The sequence below is a fragment of the Salvelinus namaycush genome, chromosome 22 (assembly GCF_016432855.1).
Source record: "Salvelinus namaycush isolate Seneca chromosome 22, SaNama_1.0, whole genome shotgun sequence".
NCBI classification, from domain to species: domain Eukaryota; kingdom Metazoa; phylum Chordata; class Actinopteri; order Salmoniformes; family Salmonidae; genus Salvelinus; species Salvelinus namaycush.
The window spans coordinates 15,023,616-15,040,691 of NC_052328.1; the positions used below are offsets into that span (position 1 = coordinate 15,023,616).

At 41.7% G+C, this 17,076-nt stretch overlaps 1 protein-coding gene across 2 annotated transcripts in view; it reads right to left on the reverse strand.

Moving 5' to 3' along the window:
- Positions 1–17,076, reverse strand: part of LOC120017601 (bone morphogenetic protein receptor type-1A-like) — a 71,507-nt gene that overhangs the window by 33,942 nt on the left and 20,489 nt on the right. For both annotated transcript variants that reach the window (XM_038960462.1, XM_038960461.1), the window contains exon 2: positions 15,972–16,112. The gene's annotated coding sequence lies outside the window, so the exon portion shown is untranslated. The remainder of the gene's footprint in view (positions 1–15,971; positions 16,113–17,076) is intronic.

The window sequence follows — 17,076 nt, forward strand, 5'->3', positions numbered from 1 at the left end:
CAATGTCAACTGTGGGACCTTATATAGACAGGTGTGTGCCTTTCCAAATCATGTCCAATCAATTTAATTTACCACAGGTGGACTCCAATCAGGTTGTAGAAACATCAAGGATGATCAATGGAAACAGGATGCACCCGAGCTCAATTTTAAGTCTCACAGCAAAGGGTCTGAATAATTATGTAAATAAGGTACCTTTTTAATTTGTAATAAATTTGCAAACATCAAAAACTGTTTTTGCTTTGTCATTATGGAGTATTGTATGTAGATTGATGAGGTCGAAAAAATATTTCATAAATTTTTTAATATGGCTATAAACGCAACAAAATCTGGAAAAGGTCAAGGTCTGAATACTTTCCGAATGCACTGTATATATGGAAAAATACACGGGGGGGGGGCCCTATAAATAACGATTGTAATTTTTAGAACTCGGCTCCATCATTCACTGGATCAGATGGCTCATTCATCACAACTATTGGCAAGATTAGCAAACTTAGGCATGACAACACCACATTCTGAACCTATACACTAATGTTCCACATTTTGGGGTCACTTAGAAATGTCCTTGTTTTTGAAATAAAAGCATTTTTTTGTCCATTAAAATAACATAAAATTGATCAGAAATACAATGTAGACATTGTTAATGTTGTAAACGACTATTGTAGCTGGAAACAGCAGATTTTTATGGAATATCTACATAGGCGTACAAAGGCCCATTATCAGCAACCATCACTCCTGTGTTCCAACGGCGCGTTGTGTTAGCTAATCCAAGTGGATCATTTTAAAAGGCTAATTGATCATTAGAAAACCCTTTTGCAATTATGTTAGCACAGCTGAAAACTGTTGTTCTGATTAAAGAAGCAATAAAACTGGCCTTCGGTAGACTAGTTGAGTATCTGGAGCATCAGCATTTGTGGCTTCGATTACAGGCTCAAAATGGCCAGAAACAAAGACTTTCTTCATCAGTCTATTTTTGTTCTGAGAAATGAAGGCTATTCCATGTGAGAAATTGCCAAGAAACTGAAGATCTCATACGCTGTGTACTACTCCCTTCACAGAACAGCGCAGACTGGCTCTAACCAGAATAGAAAGAGGAGTGGGAGGCCCCACACACAACTGAGCAAGAGGACAAGTACATTAGAGGGTCTAGTTTGAGAAACAGGCGCCTCACAAGTCCTCAACTGGCAGCTTTATTAAATAGTACCCGCAAAACACTAGTCTCAACGTCAACAGTGAAGAGGCGACTCCGGGATGCTGGCCTTCTAGGCAGAGTTGCAAAGTAAAAGCTCTCTCTCTGTCCAGTGTCTATTCTTTTGCCCATCTTAATCTTTTCTTTTTATTGGCCAGTCTGAGACATGGCTTTTTCTTTTTTCTCTGCCATTAGGACAAAATGAATTGCATTCACAGAAGACTGGCTTGAATTGTGAGGATGAGCTAGAGCTGGGCGATATGGACAAACATCCGTATCGCAATAAATTGCCTGAATTGATGCGATAATGATAAATAGCATAATACATTTATAATTTTAATGTGCAAAAAAGAAAATCCTTTAAATTACTATTAGTTTGATGCCTGTAGCCATCAATTGCTCCATTAACCTTTTCTCAATAGGGGGTGCTGTTTGCACTTTGTAATAATTTCGTTCCCAAATTAAACTGCCTCGTACTCAATTCTTGCTCGTACAATATGCATATTATTATTACTATTGGATAGAAAACACTCTAGTTTCTAAAACCGTTTGAATTATATCTGTGAGTAAAACAGAACTCAAGTTGGAGCAATTTTCCTATGAGGAAGTGAGAAATCTGAAATCTGCAGGCTGTTCTGAGGTCGGTTTATTAATTTGCATGTATTCTATTGGTTGAGACGCACTGCATACGCCTTCCCCTGGATGTCAGCAAATAGTGAGAATTGGAATGGAGTTGCTAGGCAGATCTGAGGCCTTATAAATGGGCTGGCAACGTGGTGTCCTCTTTTTTCCCTTCGCCATGACGCAAGACAGACCTCAGGATGGCGTTCTAGAAAGCTCCCGTTATAGCCCTTAGATATATCCGGCTCTGATTTTATTCGATATAGGTGTTAAAGACATCATAATGTTGTTATTTTAAACCGAGTTATATCAGTTTATATCAGTATATTGCGATTTTCAGGTATTTATTTGTGCTGCATTCTAGGGAGTTGGGCACGTCTGGCCCACATGGCTAATGTTTACTGCTAATTCCAAAGTTGAAGGCGACAATCTACAACCGAGCAACGATTCTTTTGGAAAAAGGACAACTTGCCCAAGATTCTGATGGGAGCTCATCAAAAAGTAAGAACTATTTATGATGTTAATTCGTTGTTCTGTTGAAAAATGTAAAACTCATATTCCGCCATTAATTTCGGTGCGGTCTCGCTTTAACGCACGCTGTATGTCGTAGTAACGTTAATTTTAAAAATCTAACACAGCGATTGCATTAAGAACTAATGTATCTTTCATTTGCTGTCCAACCTGTATTTTTTTGTCAAGTTTAGGATTAGTTACTGATTAGATTAGGTGCCTCTCCCAAGATTTCTCCCGACATATTGTTGGCAGCTTGGCTACTATTCTCATTGTATAACCACGATTTGTGCCGCTAAATATGCACATTTTCGAACAAACTCTATATGTATTGTGTAATATGATGTTATAGGACTGTCATCTGAAGAAGTTTGAGAAGGTTAGTGAAAAAATTAATATCTTTTGCTGGTTTATTCGTTATCGCTATTGTTGGCTTGAATCAATGCTGTTGTGTGGTTGGCTATTGTAGTAAGCTAATATAATGCTATATTGTGTTTTCGCTGTAAAACACTTAAAGAATCTGAAATATTGGCTGGATTCACAAGATCTTTGTCTTTCATTTGCTGTACGCTGTGTATTTTTCATAAATGTTTTATGATGAGTATTTAGGTAATTCACGTTGCTCTCTGTAGTTATTCTAGTTGCTTTGGTGAGAGTTGTGATGGTGGCTGCAATGGTAAACTATGATTTATACCTGAAATATGCACATTTTTCGAACAAAACATATGCTATACAATAAATATGTTATCAGACTGTCATCTGATGAAGTTGTTTCTTGGTTAGTGGCTATTTATATCTTTATTTGGTCGAAATTGTGATAGCTACCTATGCAGGAAAAAAATGGTGGGAAAAAAAAGTTGTCTTTTGCTATCGTGGTTAGCTAATAGATTTACATATTGTGTCTTCCCTGTAAAACATTTTAAAAATCAGAAATGATGGCTGGATTCACAAGATGTGTATCTTTCATTTGGTGTCTTGGACTTGTGATTTAATGATATTTAGATGCTAGTATTTACTTGTGACGCTATGCTAGGCTATGCTAGTCAGCTTTTTTACTGATGGGGGTGCTCCCGGATCCGGGATTGTGTGCAAGTAGAAGTTAACAAGCACCCATATTAGCAAACTTATTTAATTTAAAAACTTCACATTTCTCTAAAATAAGCTAGTTATTGTAATGAACGATATCAGCAAAATGCCTGCGATAAGTTATCGGTATGGTTGCTAATTTTCGGTTTATCATCCCAGTTCTAGAATGACCACACAATTTATTTCAATGAGACAAATCTATTGGTTTTTGACCCAAACTTGCAAACATCTACTCAATAAACACAAGAGACAAGAAACATGTATAAAAGATTGTGGCAGTATAGCAGAAACAGCGACATCTAGTGGTCAACACGTTACTGTCACACTAGTTTATGGTAAATAATGCAAGCAGCTTCAATGACAAATTCTCTCAAAGGGGGAAAAAACAGATTCACAGAGAATACACTGCATAGTATGGAGAAGCAATACTCCAAGCCACAGCTTCATACAACTTAAACAAAGAGAACTGATACTGGTTCTTGGTATGGGATTGGCATGGGGTGTGGGGATCCGTGGGTATCTTAACCATTTTGGGGGGGATTCCTCATGTCTTACTCATTGGTAGGAAGAAGTTTGGTTCAAATCGGATGTTGATTACTATCTGAATCCCATAAATGTAAATGGTCAATTTGGGTGAAATCAATTAGAGTAATTTCTCAGATCAAATTCAATTTAAAACAAAATGTTTCAGCACTGCTAATCTTATCTGTTACTAACTACAGAAACAATCTGTGATGGTGGGTGTCAATCCTTGTGTTTTTTGTGGAACGACACATGCTAATGGTTTTCACAGACAAACTATACAAAAATGACTTTGTAAACAAGTAAACACTGAGGTGAGAAGATATGGTGTTGAATAGATTCCTCTCGCTCTCTGGAGTGGAAGGTTTGTGAACGGAGCCAGTGTTCCTGACTCTGATCAGGCCTTCCAGGATCTGAGGTTATCCTCCACAGACACAGTCAATTACTGCAACCACGGCTTGAGTCTCTAATAGGCATGCTTACTAGAGGTCGACCGATTAATCGGAATGGCCGATTAATTAGGGCGGATTTCAAGTTTTCATAACAATCGGAAATTGGTATTTTTGGACGCCGATTTGCCGATTTTTGTAATTCCTTTTTTTTACGCCTTTATTTAACTAGGCAAGTCAGTTAAGAACACGTTCACCCTAAACACCCTAAAAAAAAAAGAAAAAAAAAAAAAAAAAGAAAAAAAAAGAACACGTTCTTATTTTCAATGACGGCCTAGGAACGGTGGGTTAACTGCCTTGTTCAGGGGCAGAACGACACATTTTTACCATGTCAGCTCAGGGATTCAATCTTGCAACCTTACGGTTAACTAGTCCAACGCTCTAACCACCTGCCTCACGAGGAGCCTGCCTGTTACGCGAATGCAGTAAGAAGCCAAGGTAAGTTGCCAGCTAGCATTAAACTTATCTTATAAAAAACAATCAATCAATCATAATCACTCGTTATAACTACACATAGTTGATGATATTACTAGTTTATCTAGCGTGTCCTACGTTGCATATAATCGATGCGGTTCGCATTCGCGAAAAAGGACTGTCGTTGCTCCAACGTGTACCTAACCATAAACATCAATGCCTCTCTTAAAATCAATACACAGAAGTATATATTTTTAAACCTGCATATTTAGCTAAAATAAATCCAGGTCAGCAGGCAATATTAACCAGGTGAAATTGTGTCACTTCTCTTGCGTTCATTGCACGCAGAGTCAGGGTACATGCAACAGTTTGTGCCGCCTGGCTCATTGCGAACTAATTTGCCAGAATTTTACGTAATTATGACATAACATTGAAGGTTGTGCAATGTAACAGGAATATTTAGACTTATGGATGCCACCCGTTAGATAAAATATGGAACGGTTCCGTATTTCACTGAAAGAATAAACTTTTTGTTTTCGAAATGATAGTTTCCGGATTCGACCATATTAATGACCTAAGGCTCGTATTTCTGTGTGTTATTATGTTATAATTAAGTCTATGATTTGATAGAGCAGTCTGACTGAGCGATGGTAGGCACCAGCAGGCTCGTAAGCATTCATTCAAACAGCACTTTTGTGCGTTTTGCCAGCAGCTCTTCGCAATGCTTCAAGCATTGCGCTGTTTATGACTTCAAGCCTATCAACTCCAGAGATTAGGTGGTGTAACCGATGTGAAATGGCTAGCTAGTCATTAATAGGGTTTCAAACGTCACTCACTCTGAGACTTGGAGTAGTTGTTCCCCTTGCTCTGCATGGGTAACGCTGCTTCGAGGGTGGCTGTTGTCGATGTGTTCCTGGTTCGAGCCCAGGTAGCGGCGAGGAGAGGGATGGAAGCTATACTGTTACACTGGCAATACTAAAGTGCCTATAAGAACATCCAATAGTCAAAGGTATATGAAATACAAAATCGTAGAGAGAGAAATAGTCCTATAATTCCTATAATAACTACAACCTAAAACTTCTTACCTGGGAATATTGAAGTCTCATGTTAAAAGGAACCGCCAGCTTTCATATGTTCTCATGTTATGAGCAAGGAACTTAAACGTTAGCTTTCTTACATGGCACATATTGCACTTTTACTTTCTTTTCCAACACTTTGTTTTTGCATTATTTAAACCAAATTGAACATGTTTCATTATTTATTTGAGGCTAAATTGATTTTATTAATGTATTATATTAAGTTAAAATAAGTGTTCATTCAGTATTGTTGTAATTGTCATTATTTAAAAAAATATTTAAAAAAATTGGCCGATTAATCGGTATCGGCTTTTTTTGGTCCTCCAATAATCGGTATCGGCGATGAAAAATCATAATCGGTCGACCTCTAATGCTTACACACACACGCCACAGTCCACACGCATTGGACACCCATGGAAGAGACTACCCTCTGATCAAACCACACAGTACAGGGTAGCTGACGTTTTACAGCACTGTTTGGCATAATATTTTTGGGTTGCCTGTGATTTTGATAATACTACCTGAACTCTACTGAACACCCTCTGATCTAAACTGTGTTGGCGCCCTTGTTGAAACAGAGTACATCTTCAAGAAGGCAGAGAAAAAAATAAAACGTCAAGCAGGCCAATTCAAAACCACTATTCTTTAATTGATTTTCCTTTGACACAGGCTCTGCTCCGGCAAGGTGCCCACTATCACTCAAATTTCCATGAGCTGAGATTTTCTGCCAGTTTATTTTCCATTACCTGCTCACACATTCCACTAGCAAGGGAGGGGAGGCAGGGTGCTGATAAGAGCTGGGGCCAGGCAGCGCTCCAGGACTGCAATCCTCCTGAGAGAAACCATCCCACCAGGAGACACAGGCTGAATCCCAAACCACATCCTTCCCCTCGCCCCTCCATTTGCACGTTCACGCACGCCTCCGCCATTTGCTATAGTGTCCCAAAGCTGAGGGAGTGAAAATGATTGATGGTGTAGAGGCTAATTAGTCCCTCGATAGCCACTTTGACCTAGCCAGTGCAGATGCAGGCTTCAGAGCAAAGTGCTACCCCAACACGAACTGCGATATGTTTGGAGCCACATGCATCTGTTTGTCTGATTTCGAGACTTGACACATGTAACAGATTAAATACCCCCCCCCCCCACCCAAAAAAGGTTTAAAACAGTGGGTTCATTAGAATTTCATACTCATATCATTTAAAATTGGAACATGAATTGCATCATTCAAGTCACAAGTGTGTCCTGCAGTTGATGGGTTTATTGATCCCCACGCCACTCTCTGGAAGCCACCCTTGGAGTTGTCAGCAACATGTGACAACGGAAGGCCCTCCGAGCGAGTTAGGTGCGAGGGGGTAGTTCGGGATTCACTGACAGATCCTCCCTCTCAGAGGATGGTCTGAAATAAGGCTTTGTCAGGACTAGGGATGCAAATTTCGGTCAATTTTGCTGCCGACTAACCAATCCTCATTAACCGGTCAACAAACAGCAAAATCTTTTCAAACAGTTAAATGAAGTGACCAACAGAAAAAACTATGCATGCAAGGAACGGACATTTTTCATTAAGAGCTTAATGAAAACATGCAACAATAGCAAGCCTATAATCTTAGTCAAAAGACTGTGGCCTATTACTGAATATGCAACTGCTGTAATGAAGCAACTAATAAAACCTAATTTCAAACATTTGCCAAAATACAATTGGTGGGAAACCACCATTCTAAACAGTGCTCCTAATGCAAGTGGTTCCATGTGACAGATGAAAATCTCCATTAGAAACGTAGAAAGAGGGGGACTAGGACGGGTTGCTAATATATACCACTTTTTTCATATGAAATCTAATAGAACAGGAGAGAAATGCAACCGTAATGGCATGAGGAAGTCTTCATAAAATAATTGAAGCAAGGTAAGACATTCCTCATTATTTGAAGTAAAGTCAAACGTTCAGGTTTCAAACAATTCCACTGCCTCTAGCGCACATTTAAAGTGTGCCTACCGTTGACTATAGCCTATGCATTCCAATGGCGAATGGGAGACGCGCTTTAATTACGAGTTGAGAAAAATAAAAATAGCTCTTTTTAATCTTGGTCATCAAAACAGTTTAACACGCAGTTGCATTTAGAATTGTTATTTGTTGCGCAATGACTGGGCTTACAAAAGCAGGTTTCACTCCAGTACCAGCTGCTCATGCGCTGTCTGACAGGTGATAGGCCATTCTGCTCCTCAAACTAGCCTCTGTATTCTGTGCGCGTGTGATAAGATACATGACGACTAATGAAAATACACACGGGCCCTTTTAAATGGTCCACTAACATATGCAAATTAACCTAGAGACCGATAAGCATGACCGGTCAAATGCATTTTGGGCGGCTAACCGATTAACATCCCTAGTCAGGAACACAAATCTGCTAGTAGCTACTGTATGGCAGACAGCATCTCTCCGGTTGTCTATCGACTGACCTTGAAGATGGGAAGATGAGGGGCAAGTGCCGCATTTTATTATGACACATTTTGGAATAATGGGTATAGGCCTAGCAGTTCAGTGGTTTGAACTGACCACACATAGGCTTAATCCTTAGACTGGTTTGGCATTCAGAGATGTAACCAGACAACAGAAGAAAAACACACCTAGCCTTGACTATAGCTGCCAGGTTGTAAATATTTTGTGTGTTAGCTGTACATTCAGGTAACTGCCAAAATAAAGGAAACATCAACAAAGTGCCTTAATAGTGCATTAGGCCACCACAACCGGGAATAGCTTCAATGCTCTTTGGCAAAGATTCTATGAATGTCTGGAACTCTATTTGAGGGATGCGACAAAATTATTGCGCAATAAATTCTATAATTTGGTGTTTTGTTGATGGAAAATGCTGTCTCAAGTGCCGCTCCAGAATCTCCCATAACACCATACCAAAACCGGACACCATCGTGCGCAAATTGATTTTGTCCCCCCCACACCAAACGCAATCACGACACGCAGGTTGAAATATCAAAACAAACTCTGAACCAATTATAACAGTGACAATGCGCCGACAGAGATGGTCGCTTCGCGTTCTTAGGAAACTATGCAGTATTTTGTAATTTTATGTATTATTTCTTAAACTGTTACCCCAGGAAATCTTAAGTCTTATTACATACAGCCGGGAGGAACTATTGGATATAAGAGCAACTTCAACTTATCAACATTACGACCAGGAATACGACTTTCCCGAAGCAGATCCTCTGCTTGGACCACCACCCAGGACAATGGATCGGATCCCAGTAGGCGACCCAAAACAACGGCGCCGCAGAAGGGGCAGACGGAGCGGTCTTCTGGTCAGGCTCCGTAGACGGGCTCACCGCTCCCGAGTATACTACTCACCAATGTCCAGTCTCTTGACAACAAGGTCGACAAAATTCGAGCAAGGGTTGCCTTCCAGAGAGACAGAGACTGTAACATTCTCTGTTTCACGGAAACATGGCTCACTCGGGATACGTTAGAGTCGGTACAGTCACCCGGTTTGTTCACGCATTGCACCGACAGAAACAAACATCTCTCTGGTAAGAAGAAGGGTGGCGGTGTATGCCTTTTGATTAACGAGTTGTGGTGTGATCATAACATACAGGAACTCAAGTCCTTTTGTTCACCTGACCTAGAATTCCTTACAATCAAATGCCGAACGCATTATCTACCAAGAGAATTGTCTTCGATTATAATCACAGCCATGTATACCCCCCCCCCCCCCCCAAGCATGCACCTCGACGGCCCTGAAAGAACTTCATTGGACTCTATGTAAACTGGAAACCACATATCCTGAGGCTGCATTTATTGTAGCTGGGGATTTTAACAAAGCTAATCTGAAAACAAGGCTCCTTAAATTTTATCAGCATATCGAATGCGCGAGCCGGGCTGGCAGCACTCTGGATCATTCCTACTCTAACTTCCGCAACGCATACAAAGCCCTTCCTCGCCCTCCTTTTGGCAAATTTGACCACGACTCCATTTTGTTGCTCCCAGCCTATAGACAGAAACTAAAACAGGAAACGCCCGTGCTTTGAGGACAATACAGTGCCACTGAACGCTACCAAAACCTGCGGGCTCTCCTTCACCGCAGCCAACGTGAGTAAAACATTTAAACGTGTTAACCCTCGCAAGGCTGCCGGCCCAGACGGCATCCCTAGCCGCGTCCTCAGAGCATGCGCAAACCAACTGGCTGGTGTGTTTATGGACATATTCAATCCATCCCTATCCCAGTCTGCTGTTCCCACATGCTTCAAGAGGGCCACCATTGTTCCTGTTCCCAAGAAAGCTAAGGTACCTGAGCTAAATGACTATCGCCCCGTAGCACTCACTTCCGTCATTATGAAGTGCTTTGAAAGACTAGTCAAGGATCATATCAACTCCACCCTACCGGACACCCTAGACCCACTCCAATTTGCTTACCACCCCAATAGGTCCACAGATGACGCAATCGCAATCACACTGCCCTAACCCATCTGGACAAGAGGAATACCTATGTAAGAATGCTGTTCATCGATTACAGCTCTGCATTTAACACTATAGTACCCTCCAAACTCGTCATTAAGCTTGAGACCCTGGGTCTCGACCCCGCCCTGTGCAACTGGGTCCTGGACTTGACGGGCCGCCCCCAGGTGGTGAGGGTAGGAAATAACATCTCCACCCGCTGATGTTCAACACTGGGGCCCCACAACGGTGCGTTCTCAGCCCTCTCCTGTACTCCCTGTTCACCCATGACTGTGTGGCCATGCACGCATACAACTCAATCATCAAGTTTGCAGACGACACTACAGTGGTAGGCTTGATTACCAACAACGACGAGACGGCCAACAGGGAGGAGGTGAGGGCCCTCGGAGTGTGGTGTCAGGAAAATAACCTCACACTCAACGTCAACAAAACAAAGGAAATGATCGTGGACTTCAGGAAACAGCAGAGGGAGTACCCCCCTATCCACATCGACGGGACAGTAGTGGAGAAGGTGGAAAGTTAAGTTCCTCGGCGTACACATCACAGACAAACTGAAATGGTCCACTCACACAGACAGTGTGGTGAAGAAGGCGCAACAGCACCTCTTCAACCTCAGGAGGCTGAAGAAATTCAGCTTGTCACCAAAAACACTCAAACTAAACTTTTACAGATGCACAATCGAGACCATCCTGTCGGGCTGTATCACCGCCTGGTACGGCAACTGCTCCGCCCACAACCGTAAGTGTAGAAAAGGCCCATGGAGTTGGTGGAATAAACCTTTAATTCATGGCCACTTACTCAGCTGGGCCAGGGGCGCTTTAATTAGGTCAGGTGGCAATGACCGACAGATCTCATCCACATAAAGGAGGAAAACGGCATCGCCTGATCTCGCTGCTTTCTCTTCCTTAACTCCGTCTGCTCGAGAAGTTCTGTGCGTCCATGAATCCACGTAAGTCCACCGACTCTGTTACCTTTCATCTGAAGTATCTGTTGCGATCGGGAGAGTGGGCCATCAGTTATTATCGCGGAGCGCGGCTTGGAGCGCACGCTTCAAACATATGGTGTAATGTGAATTGTCAATGATCGCGGCCATACGGATCCTCATAGGCCAATTATGCAATCGATATGGTTAATATGTAATTAAATCAATTACATGTACACATGAAGACAATTGAAAGGGTGAAATGAGAAACATCATTGTTTGCCAACTGATCGACTTTGATATCAAACTAAAGGGGATTATAGATTGAATGACCATTCACTGTTTGTATTTATTTCATGATTATGATAAATAGTTAAGAGCCTAAATGACTCACGGGTGATTACTATTGACTTCTTAATGAACTGGATTGTTGAATTCCCTAATTCTGTTAATAATGAATGATTGTTATGATTTGATCTTTGTGATTATGAATTTGATTGGATACATGTTTTTGTTTCCTTTGTTATGCAGCCAGACTACTCAGTAAATATACCACTTTATGGTTAAAGGAATTCCTGCCTCAGTCTCATCCATTCCTCTGTCACCTGACACGTGACCACCTGTTCACCTTCACTGTCAGTCATCCTACCTGTCCAGCTACCCACACAGATTCCACTAATCTTTCAGTAAGGCTCTCCAGAGGGTAGTGAGGTCTGCACAACACATCACCAGGGGCAAACTACCTGCCCTCCAGGACACCTACACCACCCGATGTCACAGGAAGGCCAAAAAGATCATCAAGGAAAACAACCACCCGAGCCACTGCCTGTTCACCCCGCTATCATCCAGAAGGCGAGGTCAGTACAGGTGCATCAAAGCGGGGACCGAGAGACTGAAAAACAGCTTCTATCTCAAGGCCATCAGACTGTTAAACAGCCATCACTAACATTGAGTGGCTGCTGCCAACATACTGACTCAAATCTCTAGCCACTTCAATAATAAAAAATTGGATGTAATAAATGTATCACTCATCACTTTAAACAATGCCACTTTATATAATGTTTACATACCCTACATTACTCATCTCATATGTATACTGTACTCTATACCATCTACTGCATCTTGCCTATGCTGCACGGCCATCGCTTTTCCATGTATTTATATGTACATATTCTTATTCATTCCTTTACATTTGTGTGTATAAGGTAGTTGTTGTGAAATTGTTAGATTACTTGTTAGATATTACTGCACGGTCGGAACTAGAAGCACGAGCATTTCGCTACACTCGCATTAACATCTGCTAACCATGTGTATGTGACCGATAAAATTTGATTAGATTAATTTGGGGACAGGTTGAAAAGCATTAAACATTTATGGCAATTTAGCTAGCTAGCTTGCAGTTGGTAGCTAATTTGTCCTATTTTGCTAGCTAGCTAGCTTGCTGTTGCTAGCTAATTTGTCCCTGGACATAAACATTGAGTTGTTATTTTACCTTAAATGCACAAGGTCCTCTACTCCGACAATTAATCCACACATAAAACGTTCAACCGAATCGTTTCTAGTCATCTCTCCTCCTTCCAGGCTTCTTTTTCTTCTTTGGACTTTATATGGCGATTGGAAACTAACTTTCATAGAAGGTGTATTACCACAACCGACCTCAGTTCATCTTTCCATCACCCACCTGGGTATATGTTCCTAAAAACCAATGAGAAGATGGCACGTGGGTATACATTTCTAAAAACCAATGAGGAGATGGGAGAGGCAGGACTTGCATCGCATTCTGCGTCACAAATAGAATCAACTTATATTTTAGCGCCTGGCAACGCAGACATTCGTTGGCGCGCGCGAGCAGTGTGGGTGCAATGACTGAATAACATGCATGTGTACATTTATTTTGCAATGCACGCGACAAGTCCGATTTGGGCATTGCTAACGTGCACTAATGTGACTAGAATGACGTAAGTAACATCAACATTCCAGGACATAGACATGTCTTATGTGCAGAAAGCTTACATTCTTGTTAATCTAACTGCGCTGTCCAATTTACAGTAGCTATTACAGTGACAAAAATACCATGCTATTGAGGAGAGTGCACAACAAACTTTTATCACGGCACTTGGTTTGATACATTCACCTCTGATGTACTTAAATTCAGGAATCTTGCTCTGATTTGTCATCCTGAGGGTCCCAGAGATAAAATGTAGCATAGTTTTGTTTGATAAAATATATTTTTATATTCAAATGTAGGAACTGAGTTCTAAAGTTTGAACCCCTGCTGTTTCTGGCCCCACACCCACCCCACCCGGCCATCTAGATGTGTGAAGGTTTGTGTCGTTTCTGTAGGGAAGCAAATTTTCCATCATGTATGACCTTCCTGGGAGTGTGTAAACTCAATGTTTTATTACCATATAATTTTTGTATGTTCTCTATAGTTATGTACTTGAAAATATATAAAATTGACCAATTCGGCACATTTGGGCAGACGATGTGTGCAGTATTGCTATGCTTCACTGGATCAGTCTGAAACTGCACCATACACTGCTGCCATCTAGTGGCCAAGATCGAAATAGCGCCTAAACGGCAATATTATATTATGGCCTCTCTCTTGCATTTCAAAGATTATAATAAAAAATAAAACATGTTTTTGTTTGCATTATCTTTTTCCAGATCTAATGTGTTATATTGTCCTACATTAATTTCACATTTCCACAAACTTCAGTGTTTCCTTTCAAATGGTATCAAGAATATGCATGTCCTGAGCTACAGGCAGTTAGATTTGGGTATGTCATTTTAGGCGATTTTTTTTTTTAAAAAGGGTACGATTCTTAAACCCCCTATGCTCCTTTGAGACCCCTCGTTCCAATAACAGATCTCTTCTTCTCGCCATGGTAGCCAAATAATGGGCAATTGGGAACTTTTATACATGAACCTAGGCATGATGGTATGTAAATTGCTTAATTAACCCAGTAACCATACTTGTGTGTTCAAATCAAATGTATTTATATAGTCCTTCGTACATCAGCTGATATCTCAAAGTGCTGTACAGAAACCCAGCCTAAAACCCCAAAACAGCAAGCAATGCAGGTGTAGAAGCACGGTGGCTAGGAAAAACTCCCTAGAAAGGCCAAAACCTAGGAAGAAACCTAGAGAGGAACCAGGCTATGAGGGGTGGCCAGTCCTCTTCTGGCTGTGCCGGGTGGAGATTATAACAGAACATGGCCAAGATGTTCAAATGTTCATAAATGACCAGCATGGTCAAATAATAATAATCACAGTAGTTAACGAGGGTGCAGCAAGTCAGCACCTCAGGAGTAAATGTCAGTTGGCTTTTTTAGCACATCCGGTGAACAGGTCAGGGTTCCATAGCCGCAGGCAGAACAGTTGAAACTGGAGCAGCAGCAAGGCCAGGTGGACTGGGGACAGCAAGGAGTCAAAGTTTCAATATACTGTGTGTCCCTCATTTACTCAAGTGTTTCCTGTATTTGGGCAGTTACCTGTATGCCCCCCTCCTTTTTTCTTATGCATCTAGAACTGTGCTGGATTGGAACTCTGCTGACACATACCAGAACAATGGAGCAAGGCCGAAAGGCTCAACTGCAGAGCCAAGTCTGGCTAATCTGTCAGGATAACTGCTAGCTTCTTCCGTCAATAAGCCAGGAGTCACAGTTAGGCTACTTCTGTAATTAACAGTCCAGTGGGAGTGCAAGAAACAAGCCTCACTGTATCCCTGTCAACAGGACCCCCCCCCCCCCCCCCCTTCCAGAGACTAGACCTGTGTCACCCTCAACCACAACCTCTATAAGGAGAGAAGATCCCAGTTGCTTTCTTAAAGTCACACCACTCTTCAGTCTATGAGTGATGATTCAGGAGAAAAAGTTGGACACAAAAGTAGACCGGCACAAATTGGGAAACTCACCAACTCGCCTTTAGTCCTGTTTAAAAGTGAGGACGTGAAATATATTGGGTTCAACATTCTCTGTGAACATATGGTAGCAATTTGCTCGAGTAGACTCCCTGACTCTGTTTGAAGGTCTGACGGCGGAGTGCGCAAACTCAGTGTCAGTGTTTTTTTTTTTTCTCAAACAAAAACAAAAGAGAACATATAAGCCACCGATCAGTTCATTGTCTTCTCATCTTTTATACATGTTTAAACTGTGAACTAAGATGGTGACTGAATGACGAGGAGATACCTCTTTTTATATATATTTTTTTTTAAATGTCCCCCGCCCAAAAATAACCCATTCTAGATGTTCTCTCATGGCGGGAGTCACTCCACCCATGGAAAACTCAGATATGTAAACCTCTGGGAGCATGTGCAATCAGGTCCTTTCCTGCTCTTATTCCTCCAGTTATTAATCACATCAGCAGACAGCTCCAATGACCCAATCTGTGCCTGCAATTAAGAGCCGGGTAACCACCCGCTGATTGGCCAGCTCTGTCTGCCGGGAGAGGTCAGGGTTTAATCTCCTCAGAGCGGGAGGGGTATAATCAGGTTGTGTGGTAATCACCGGTGCCCTCCGCAGAGAAACAAACATTTGTTAGGTTAAAGAAAAAGGCTCGGAGAAGGAATCCAAACAGAGATGCATTCACCAACCAAGCATGTGACCACAACACATCTTGCACAAATTACACACCGTATGGGGTTGAACATGTATCATCACAAGTATAATCTAAAGCAGGAGTGATCCCTCTGATTCACTGTAACAGCCAGAGAGAGCAGCCTTACCTCACTGGGGGATCCATGGTGCGGGGGCATGTTGAGGAAGCTTGTAGAGAGACCAGCATTGGTGCAGGGGGTCATACAGATCCATAGGGATAGAGAACATATTGATGCTGAGACAGAAATCCAGCATGGCACCATGGAGACCTGAGCAGGAGAGAGTGTGAGCCTCAAGTTAGTCACGCACCAAGCAAATGGGATGTTGTAAATGAACCGAAGTGTGTCAACGACAGTTCGGGAAGGACTGCATATCACCAGTCTTGATATGTCTGCATGAAAATAAAAACTTTTGATTTAGCCAAACATATCCATTTTATTTCTGCCCTAAAATTTTGCGCACAAACCCTATAGTCAAATAAAGCAGGCCGGGTGGGTTGCTGGGCAACCTAAGCTGTGCGGAGGTATCAGATGACGGGGCAGGAGCCGCGGCACAGCGCTGCAGACAGACTGTCACCGGGGCCCAGAGCCCAGGGACCCAGCCGCAGTACACTACGACCTACACTGATGGAAAGACATTACACATTACTGCAGCCCACAACTAACATCTTCCAACTTTAAAAGTCATTAGCAGAGCCGGAACGGTGTGCGTGTGTGTGTGTATGTGTGTGTGTGTGTGAGTGTAATTACCGCCAATTCAGCATCACCGTCTCTGAGAGACAAAGGCAGGTTCAAACAGGAATATAAGAGCTGAAGCTCTTAGATAGAGGGCTTATCAAAGTGTGATTTCTGTGTCTGACAAATTAATGCTGGATACTCATACATTGACTCACTTGTGTGATTAATAATAACAAAAATGAAATATGTAACTTTTTGGGCGACCCAACCAAATTCATTATAAATCTGCATTATAGATCTGTCACTTAGTGAAAACAAGTCTAAGAAGCAAGCGGTAGATCCGTTCTATGTGCCTTATTTCTATGCCTCGCGGTTTCAAGTTTTGTTTTTGTGTCTTTTACATTCGGTTTTGTACACCAGCTTTAAAACAGCTGAAAATACAATATTTTTGGTTATGGAAAATATATTTCCCAGCGGTTTAGATGGTACAATGATTCTCTACACTACTTGATTGTTGTCACAACTGAAATTAGGCAAACTACAAGAATTTTAGCAA